We start from the raw sequence: 11,025 nt of genomic DNA, 5'->3' as shown, positions 1-11,025 counted from the left end.
GTTAGAGGGAATTATCTACCAGAAGGAAGGCAAAGTATGGGAGTCTGCCCAGCAAGATGAGGCTTTAGTGAAGTGGATCAGGCAGATGGGTTCAGGCATAACTCTAGAACCCAGCCAACATCAGGAAAAGGGTCATAACATGACCCAACAGGCCTTTTGACTATTATAATACAGGAAGAGGCCAAAGTGGCCATGCAGCAGTGACCCTCCATTTTGGTTACTGAGGTTCAAGAGGCACATCTTTGGGAATCTTATAGATCCCCAAACCTATGGAAGTTATCTGGGGGCACTTATAATTTACATGGATACACTATGACTGCCCTCACCCCCAGGACTAATAGAAATAAGACATATCCTGCAGTTATCACGGAGAGGGGCTACTCTGAAAACACTCATATGCTCCCCATGGGAAGGAGGTGGGCCGTACCACATGACAGCACATGTTGGAAGCCAGCCTCTCTCTGAGGCTGTGAACTGACACAGGGTGACTGGCTTTCTCCCAACTGACTTGGAACCATAACCAGGTGTAACACCTGTCCCTAATAAAATCCCATACATAGGCAAAAGCCAATTCTGTTGAGAAAGCATAGTAAATACCTCTGAAATTGTTGATTTTTTATGTAATGAAACAGAACTTACTGTGACCATATTGCCATATGGTGTCACACTGGCATGGCAAATAAGATTTAACTCCCTTGTGAAATGTCTTATGACAATACTGACAGTGATATCAGATGTATTGCGAGGCTGAATTAAAGCCTCCTCAGGATGTAATACCAATGGGAAATGACTGGCCTGAGGGAAAAATAAAATATGAGCTCATTTATGTACTAAATAATGCACAAGTTCATTATAAGGTGCAAACAGTGATAGATCATGAAAGGAAGGAGCGACACACAGCAGCAATTCACCGGAGAATTCCACTTTATTAGGGAAAGGTGCTGGGTTATATAGGAAGGGGCATAGGGTGATTGTGGTGTCACTTCTATGGGGCTGGTGGCTGGTGGCTAGGTGCTGGGATTAGGGGGGGGCGAGAGGTGATTGGGCCTCAGGTGGCGCTGGCGGGAACCGAGGACCCCGAAGAGAGGCAGGAAGTTTGCCATCTTACTGGTGGGGGCCCTTCATTCCCCCCTTTCTCTATGGGGTTGTGGACGTTGCTTTCTCTCTGGCTGCTTCCTGCTGAACAGGGGCGGAGAAGGGAGTGAGGGCTTGAGGATTGGAGGGAAAGGGTTGATAGGACTCCCCACGGTAAGGACGAGTAGATGTGGACTTCTTCAGGTTGGAAATCAATGAAGGTTCCCTGTAACCATAGGTCGAGGACCTGTTGATTCCAATGGTGCCAAGAGGATATGGGTGTCAGGAGCCAGGCGTCTGCGGCCATTGTTTCCAGGAACAGTTTCCAGCGGAGAGAGGGGTCCATCTCAGGGTGTGGTGAGGAGGTCACGTGAGGGTGAGGGATCTTCTGTGGCCAGAAGCTGATAGTTCCTGAGTAAAAGCTGGTTGAAAGCTTGATTAGAGATTTTACTGACTTGGGATTTGATGAACATTATTATACAGGGTAAGAAGAGACAGGCGAGAAGAATGATTATTATGGGGCCTGCAATGGGCCACAGCCAGGTGAGGAGGGGGTTTGTTAGTATTGACGAGAATGGCTTGGAATTGGAAGCAGAGTGGAGGCTGGAGGCAAGGTCGGTGACTTTGGTGATGTCAGTTTCTACAATGCCGGATTCGTTGATGTAATAGCAGCAGTCTTCCTGGAGGAAGACGCAGGTGCCGCCCTTCTCGGCTGTAAGCAGATCTAGGGCCCGCCGGTTTTGAAGGGTGACCTTAGCTAGCAAAGTGACCTGTCCTTGGAGAGAGGCCAGGGAATCGGCAGTGGATGTCAGGGCCCCCTCAAGTTTGGCGTTGAGATCTCTAATTGCCCATAGAGAGTGACCCCTGAAAATCCTGCCCCAATGGCTGAGGTGGCTAGGGAAATACCGACCATAATGGGAAGGAAAGCAGCCCTTCTTGTGAGCAAGGGCAAAGGAGGTTGGAGCTCAAGGAATTCCGCCATGCTGTAAAGTGTAAGCTGTGGGATTAGGGTGACGAGAATGCAGGGTGTATCGGAGTTGGGAGGCAGTGAGTTGAAAAGACTGCCATTACACCAAAAGAAGTGTCCCGGTTGCGTAAAAGTCTTAGAGCCGGAGGTAAGGGTGTATCGGAGTTGGGAGGCAGTGAAGTGCACTGGAGGGGTTGGAGTCGGGCCTACACAGTGTGGATGGTGAGATTATCTGCGTATTCTGGTTCCCACAGGGGTATGTCTGCCAGGGGGCGGAGGGGTTGTCCTTCTGCGTGAAAGGAGTAATTGGAAATGTTAAGGGGCACGGCGGCCAGCAGTGGGCACTGTAGTGATGCGCACAAGAGACAATTGGCGGTGTTGAGGGTGTGATTGAGAAAGATGGTGGTGTCCTGAATGAGCTGTAACCAAGAGTAGGAGGAATAAGAAGATGAAGAGGCGCCGTCAAGAGTTTGGATAATGACTTTTTCGGAATGTCTGCTATCTGATGCAACTTGAGAGATCTGGGAATGAGAGGGAACATACTCTTGAGAGATATGAAGGGTACCGTGGGGGGTCGAGGACCCCCCGTAGTAAACTGAGGCTGTGACTCCAGCAGCCCATCGAGAGTCCCAGGGATCTGGGATTGATAAGGAGAATGAGCCGTTGGGATATTTCATGAAACGGTTGGAGGAGTAATACTGTGGGTACCGGGAGTTACTCATGTAGTGAATGGTGCAAGACCAGTAGGGGCATCCCCCGTAGGTGTCTGGCCATCGCCTGCAATAGGCTTGTCTTTGGTCATAGTGGAAGCAGAGGTAGGGAGAATAAGGGCAGCTGCTAGTGAACACTTCGGTGGAGGGAGGAAAGTGGAGGTACAAAGGCTCAGAGCAGCCTTTCAGAGGGCAGTCTGATGTGGCAATGAGGGCAGTAACTTTTGTTTGATGCTGTGTGTAAGTCTGTCTGACTTTGAATCGCCATACAAAGGAGGCTGGGGTGGCAGGGAAGACAATAGGAATGAGGAAAAAAAGCGAGAGAGCAGTAAAGGAGGAAAAAATCATGATTCGGGTATGGATGGCAAAGGGGGTGAATGGGAGATGCGGAGTTTCAAGGAATCAGAGAGATGAGGCGTGGTAGAGTAGACAGCGTCTTGGGCTGTATCTGAGGGACTCTGGATTGTGACTGATGGGTCTTGGGTGTCCAGAGAAGGTGGGTCCTGGGTATTTGGTTTCAACCTGGAGATATGAATCCAAGGGGTGACAGAGTTATCAGGCAGTGAGAGCTTGGCGGCCGAGGGGGTGCAGAGAATAACTGGGTGTGGACCTTCCCATTTCGGAGTGAGAGAGGGCCGATCCTCTCTCTCACTTATAAAACACTAGTTGGCTGGGCTGTAAGGCAGGAGGATTTTGGGAGGCGGATGGATCAGGAATTCAGTGTGGAGGAGAGAGAGTAGCAGAAGGGCCATATTGGGAGGAATTGGTCCTTTGTGGGAAGGGAGCCCCGGGGGTAGAATCGGGCGGCCGTACATGATCTCAAAGGGCGACAAGAAGGAAGCTTTCTTTGGGAGAGCTCGAATGCGGAGTAGAGCTAAGGGAAGTAAGCGAACCCAGTCAAGGTGTAGTTCTAGAGATAGTTTGGGCAGGATGTCTTTTAGAGTCCTATTGGCTCTTTCTACTTTTCCCGGAGCTTGTGGTCGATAAGGACAATGTAAATGCCAGGGGAGCGAGAGCGACTTGGAGAGGTTCTAGATAATTTGGGCAGTGAACTCAGGGCTGTTATCTGATTGGAGGGAAGTGGGCATCCCGAACCTAGGAAAGATCTGGATGAGGAGGATAGAGGCAACCACGGACGCTCGTTTGTTAGTGGTGGGGAAAGCTTCGACCCATCCTGAAAATGTATCTACTAACACGAGTAGGTATCTGGTACGCCGTACAGGGGGCATGTTAGTGAAGTCTATTTGCCAATCTGCGGCGGGGACATTACCCCTTGCTTGATGAGCTGGGAAGGGTCGGGCCTTGAGGCGGGTATTAGGGTTAGTGCGTTGGCAGATGGTGCACCTGCGGGTGATTTGGTCAAGTAGGGTTTTGTCTTCAGGAGAGAGATAAAAAAAGGTTTGTAAAAAATGGATCAAGGATTGGGGGCTAGGACAGAACAGATCGTGTAAGAAGCAGAAGAGGGACTCTTTGTCCTGGGAACAGAGGGTGTCTTGTGATAAGGCTAAAACCACAAGGGCGGATGGATTGTTGTCTGGTGCGTTTTCTGATAGGGCAACTGACCAGGCTACTCTGTCGGCTTTGTCGTTACCTCTTGCAATGGGGGAGTCATCCTTTTGATGTGACTTGCAGTGGACTATACCCAGTCGGTGTGGGAGTTGTGAAGCCTCTAGGAGTTTAGTTATTAAGGCTGAATTAGTGATGGAATTTCCTTTTGTGGTGAGGAGGCCTCGTTCTTTCCATACTGCCACGTGAGACAAGAGAATGTGGAATACGTACTTGGAGTCAGTGTACAATGTGAGAGACGTGTCCCAGGCCAGAGTGCAAGCTCTGGTGGCCGCAATGAGTTCAGCCTATTGATTGGTTGTACCGGGGGGTAGGGCTCGTGCCTCAATGACATCTTCGAGGGAGACTACTGCGTATCCTGCGTAGTGGGTGCCCTCATGTTTAAAGGAGGACCCATCAGTAAACCAGATGAGGTCGGGGCGTGAGAGGGCTCCTTTGGAGATCGTGGAGTGGCACGGAAGGAAGTTGTTAAGGGCTTCCAGGCAATCATGCGAGGGAGTGTGAGGAGAGTCGGGCAGAGGAAGAAGAGTGGCCGGATTCAGGGAAGGGCAGGGGAGGAAAGAAATGTCTGGATTTTGGAGGAAAAAGGATAGTAAGGTCAGGAGTCTGGAGGGAAGGAGATTCTGTAAACTTTTGTAGGTTAAGAGGTCCTTTAGGTGATGTGGGGACAGAATGGTAAGGGGTGCCCTGAATGTTAGTTTATGAGCTTCTTTCTGCAAGAGCTGTCCAGTGGCTAATGCCCGTAGGCAGGGGGCCCATCCCCGAACTGTGGGGTCTAATTGCTTGGAGAGATAAGCTACTGGGGCAAAGGATGGGCCATAAGATTGGCCTAGGACTCCTAGAGCTTGACTGGACCTCTCATGAATGTATAATGAGAAGGGCTTCGACAAATCAGGAAGATGGAGAGCTGGGGCTTCCACAAGGGCTTGACGGAGCTTAATGAAGGAGTGTCGGGGTGAGGAGGATAATGGTTCTTCAGGGGGGCCCTTGCTGAGGTCGTATAGGGGTCTTGCCAACAGGCAGAAGTTAGGGATCCACGCTCTAAAATACCCAGCCAGGCCTAGAAAGGAAAGGATTTCTGTCTTGGTTTTGGGAACAGGCAGGTCAGAGAGGAGTCATTTTCTGTCTAAGGTAATGGACTTTCTTTGTTGAGATAGAAGGAATCTGAGGTAAGTGACAGAAGGGGAAGAGATTTGAGCTTTGACGGGGGATACCCGGTAACCTATGGAAACTAGAAGGTTAAGTAGGGAGGCAGTGTCAAGTTGAGACTGTTCCCACGAGGGACTGCAGAGTAGAAGATCGTCCATGTATTGTAATAAGGTGGACTCGGGGTGATCATGATGAAACTGTTTGAGGTCCTGAGCTAGGACCTGTCCAAAAATATGGGGACTATCTCGGAAGCCTTGTGGCAAAACTGTCCGAGTTGTTCAGAATGTCTTGTGTATGGGTCCGTCCAGGTGAAGGCGAAAAAATCTTGGGAGGAGGAGTCCAGAGGGATGGAAAAAAATGCGTCCTTGAGATCTAGGACTGAGAGGTGGGAGGCCGAGGCAGGGATCCATGACAAAAGGGTGTATGGATTTGGGACTAAGGGATGGACAGAGACAATGGCCATGTTAATGAGGTGGAGATCTTGGACTAGGCGGAAAGATCCGTTGGTTTTTTTAACAGCTAATATGGGGGTATTAAACGGAGAGTGAGTGGGTCTGAGGTAATTTTTGTTTAAGAGGTCCTGAATGATGGGTTGGAGGCCTATGAAGGCTGAAGTGGTTAGGGGGTATTGGGCCTGACAGATATACTGAGAGGGGTCACGTAATTTGATAGAGGCAGGAGGACATAGAGCCACGGAGGGGCTGGTAATGTCCCAAACTTTGGGATTTACAGGGTGTATGAGGGCGGAACTGGAACTTTCATTGGGTAGAGGTGGGTTGTCGGCTATGAGGGCCATCAGAAAGGGAGTACTGGGAGCTGTGGGAGTGGATTTAGTTATGGAAACGTGGAGGAGGGAAAGGATGTCCCGTCCTAGTAAAGGGATGGGACACTGGGGCATAACCAGGAAGGAGTGGGAGAAAGGTATGGGATTGTCTTGGATTGTGCATAAAGGGTGGGGGGGGGGTTTAATGGGAAAATCTGTTTACCTCCTACCCCGACTATAGGAGTAATGGCAGGCGTGGTAGGGCCCCGGTATTCTTGCAAGACTGAGAAGGTGGCTCCTGTATCTAGGAGGAAGGAGATGGGGTGACTGTCTACTATTAAAGTAACCCTGGGCTCCTGTTTGGTGATGGAAATGGTCGGGGGAGAAGCCCCCGGGCCCCGTCAATCTTCTTCTGCCAGCCCCACTATGGCGGGCTTAGGATGGGGGTTGTTTGTCCCTCCCCTTCGGGTGGTTGGGCAATCAGACCCCCAGTGGCCCTTTTTGTGGCATCTGGGGCATGGGGTGGTAGGAGATCTGGGGGAGGGGCACGCCCTTGACCAATGTCCCTCTTTTCTGCACTTGAAACAAGCTCCTGGGGGGGCTTGTTTGCAGAGGGGCGCCCAGGTTGTTGTTTTATCAGCTGGGCCAACATTTGGAAGTTGGCCTGATCAGCCTTTTGTTTACGGCATTCTTTCTCCTCCTCCCGGTTATGGAAGACTTTGAAGGCCACTGTTAGGATCTCAGTCTGTGGGGTAGCGGGGCCCTGGTCTAACTTTTTGAGTTTAGCTTTAATGTTGGGGTAGCTTTGAGCCAGGAAGTATGTCATAAGGGCATGTCTTCCTTCAGGCGTTTCTGGGTCCAGGTATAGGGCTTGAGTGAGTCTAAGGATTCAGAGGGAGTTTCCTCCCTCCTTTGAATTATGTCTTGGAGCTTTTGAAAATTTACTACTTTACGAGATGCCTTTTTCAGACCTGCTATTAAGCAGGAGGTGAAAATATCTCGAGAGCGGAGACCCACAGCGGTGTTATAATCCCAGTGTGGGTCTTGTTCAGGGACAGCGGTGGGGCCAGGGGGATAGGTGGGGTCAGTCCTGTGGGTTTCAGTAGCGTGTGTTTGGGCAAAGTCCCAAACTCGTCTACGCTCCTCAGGGAGGAGAGTATTGGCCAGGAGCATGAAAATGTCATGATGTGTGAGGCTGTAAGACTGGAGGGTCCATTGAAACTCCCTGATGTATGTCGTGGGATCAGTGGAAAAGGAATGTAGGCGTTTCTCAAGTTGGGCTAAATCTCCTAAGGAGAAAGGGACGTGAACGCGCACGATGCCTTTGGGTTCTGCTACCACCTCCCGGAGGGGGGCGATAATTTTGGGAGGCCTGCGGGACCGAGTCTGAGGGGGACTGAAGGTTTCTGGCTCAGTCTGTGGGGGAGAGATTGGTGATAGGGGCAAGGATGGAGGAGGCTCCTGGGACTTAGTTAGAGGGGGGCTGAAAGGCTCAGGCTCAGTCTGTGGGGGGGGAAGGTGAGGGGGATAAAGGTGGAGGGGGTGAGGTAGGGGAGGAGATGGTGGTGGAGGAAGGGGGAGGGGCTGTTGTAGGAGAGGAGGGGGAAGGGAGAGGATGGGAGGCTTCTGCGGGGGAGGAGGTGGAGGCAGCTGCGCGGTGGCAGGTGGAGGGGTTGTAGGAGGGGGAGGGGCCGAAGGGGGAAGCCTGTATGGCGAAGGCTCGTTGGCTGGGTGAAAGGTAATTGAAGAGGGACTGGGAGTCTGGGGAGGGGAGGGAGACGGCATGCAGGTTAGGAGAACTTGGGGCAGGGAGCAGGTGGTGCAGAGGCTGGGATTTTGAGCTAGGAGGCGAAAAGCTTCGATATAGGGAATCTCCTTCCATTTTTTCAGGCGCTGGCAGTAGTTAAAGAGATTGCGAGTGATGTTAGGATCAAGAGTTCCCCCTGCGGGCCATTGGCTGTGATTGTCTAGGTGGTATGTCGGCCAGTCTTGGGAGCAATATTTATGGAGAAGTTTTGGTTTTATATCAGGCGTCAGGGAGAGGGTAGCCAGATGCTTAAGCAGGCATTCAAGAGGTGAACTTTCAGGGAGGGATGAGGAGGCTCCCGTGGCTAAAGGACAGAGAAGGAGACAAACAGGGGAAGACAAATGGAGATCCTCGGACTGGAAGCAGACCGCAAGGAGACAAAGGGCGTCCCCGATGCGCCTTGGTGGTCTGCGGAAACTCGTACACGAGTCGGAATTTCTTAGGAAGTGTGGGTCGTCACCCAGACTTCCCTAAGAAGGCAGAGTGCCGGAGTCACGAGGAACCTAGTACTAGGAATTTTTGGCGGAAGGAACGGAAGGAGGAGCTGGGAAAAGGGAGCGTTCTCATCCGCAAAGGAGTCACCTCATTTATGGCTCTTGGAGGGGGGTGCCTGAGAGTCTGCCGCAGCCGTGAAGGCCTGAGGCAGGGAGAGTTTCCTCCTCGTCCCTGAGCGTCAGGGCCTTGCTGGGCGATCACGGTCAATGGTGCTGCGATAGCTCGGGGGAGAGCGGCCCGCTCCAGGGAAAACTTACCTAAAGGCCAGAGAGGAGTGGTGAGTGTGAGGAGCCAGCACCGGAAAAAGAGGACGAGGGCAAGCTGCTGCTGGTGTCGGGGGAAGACGGGGCCCAGTTGGGGTGTCCCGCCTCCTGGCTTTCAGCACCAATGAAAGGAAAGGAGCGACACACAGCAGCAATTCACTGGAGAGTTCTGCTTTATTAGGGAAAGGTGCTGGGTTATATAGGAAGGGGCATGAGCTGATTGTGGTGTCACTTCTACGGGGCTGGTGGCTATTGGCTAGGTGCTGGGATTGGGAGGGGGGCAAGAGGTGATTGGGCTTCAGGTGGCGCCGGTGGGAACCGAAGACCTGGAAGAGAAGCAGGAAGTTCACCATCTTACAGGCGGGGGCCCTTCAGATCACACAAGAAATGAGCAATAACACTAGTACAAAAACACAAAAGTGTATGCAATAGCTTTCTAGGATGGGTTAGTTGTGTGTCTAAATCTATTCCTGCCCCCCAATGGCTCCTCCAAATGATAAATGAGGTCACCCTGAGACTATTTCTGTGTCTGTCCCACTAAGTACTATAATAAATATGGATGATCCAATGAATATGACCCTTTTGCTGTAAGATGACCAGGTCAATGGCGAGGGGGTGGCATGTGCAGCAAAGGATTACCTCTGCAGATAGGCTTGGAATGCTCAAACCCTGCATATTCCATAGATAAGATGGCCCTTGCCTGGCCTCTGGGAGATAACCTCTGAGCCCTTGAGATAATACTGCTTGATAAGAGTGTCTTCTTACACTTGGGGCATGGAACAAAGCCAGGTAGTTTATGCTAACAGTGTAATTTGTGGCTAATGCCTGTTTGTGTTTCCCTGAGGCCCCCGGGCCACCAGGTATGTGTTTCATGTCTGGAGGGGCTGGATACTAAGTAGCTAAAGTCAGACAGGAGGGCATTCCATGCCTGCGCTCTTGATATGAAAGCTCGAGTGAGCCTCCTGGTGAGAATTACTTCGTGTGACAACACATCTTGCTGGAAGGAGTCAGGACTCTCCCTACAACAATGGGAGAGGAAGCTCAGGAAGGTTTCTCCTGGACTCCGCCACATGCGCTGTTTGCCTTCCTGGCTTTAATCTGTGTCCATTCACCATAAAGAACTAAACTGTGAGGACTAAAGCTTTCCTGAGTTCTGTGGTCTTTCCAGCAAATTAGTAGTGACCTTGGGGCCTCCTGGCATACCGGAAAATGAATTTTTTTCTTTCTAAAACAATCTTGTAAATCCCTTTGTAAAATAAAAGGACACTTATGTAGTGTGAGTAAATAACTCTAAATTTCCTACTCTTTAAATTGTTTTTCCACAGTAAGCAACAACAAAATGTCTCCCCTAAAAATCAAGATGAAAGCTCAAATATATCTGATAAAGATGATATAGAGATTAGAAATTGATATAGATACATAAGGATTACGTCAGGCCTAAAATAATTGCTACATCTCTTGGCCTCAAAAAATGATTTCATATGGGATACCCTTATTAGTGAGACAGGGACCATGGGTGTAGTCAGAGTAGGGTGAGGGCCTCCGGGAAAAGCAGGGCGGAATATTTGCAGTCAGAGCAATGTAACAATGGGCAAAGAAGTCCCTATTGAAACTCTATGTTAAACATTATGCTCTGAAACCATTCTTCAGTGAGATCAATTGATGTTCCCCAGATGGGGAAGAGTGGCATATATTCAGTTACGCTAATCATTTGTAGCCATGTGTAAGATTCACTTTAACATACTAAAAGGCCCAGGCCTATGTGCTGTCTTTCCTCTTCAGATCTGATGGGGTGATTTTGCAAACTGAGCAACTAACTTAGCTGCAGACCCAGCTGTAGATGACATGGTAAAAGGCAGGAAGAATTCCATCTTAAAGATAAGGTTGCATTTTAACACTCAGAAAGTTCAAGAGGCAGGATTCTTTAACAAACAGACAATACCTCAGCCCACCTTGGAGGCTGGGCAGCTTTTTGATGTGCTCCCAGACCAAGGTGCTAGTGTCCCAGAGAGAAATCAATGCAGGAAATTCCTTACGTTAAGTTAATTTTTAATATTCAGAGACCACTTAACAAGTCCACACCCCTAAGTTTTTTCATGTTCTCGAAAAATCCTCAACTGTTTATAAAACCTCCTAGAAAATGCACCACTACGGACTCCCTTGTCCCCTCCTGGCGTGAGCTGGGAGCTCTGTCCTTTCACTGTATCTCTAAATAAAAGCCTGTACCTTGC

Source organism: Manis javanica, chromosome 9 (assembly GCF_040802235.1).
Source record: "Manis javanica isolate MJ-LG chromosome 9, MJ_LKY, whole genome shotgun sequence".
NCBI classification, from domain to species: Eukaryota; Metazoa; Chordata; class Mammalia; order Pholidota; family Manidae; genus Manis; species Manis javanica.
The sequence above is the reverse complement of the archived record's forward strand: the minus strand, read 5'-3'. Positions refer to the sequence as shown.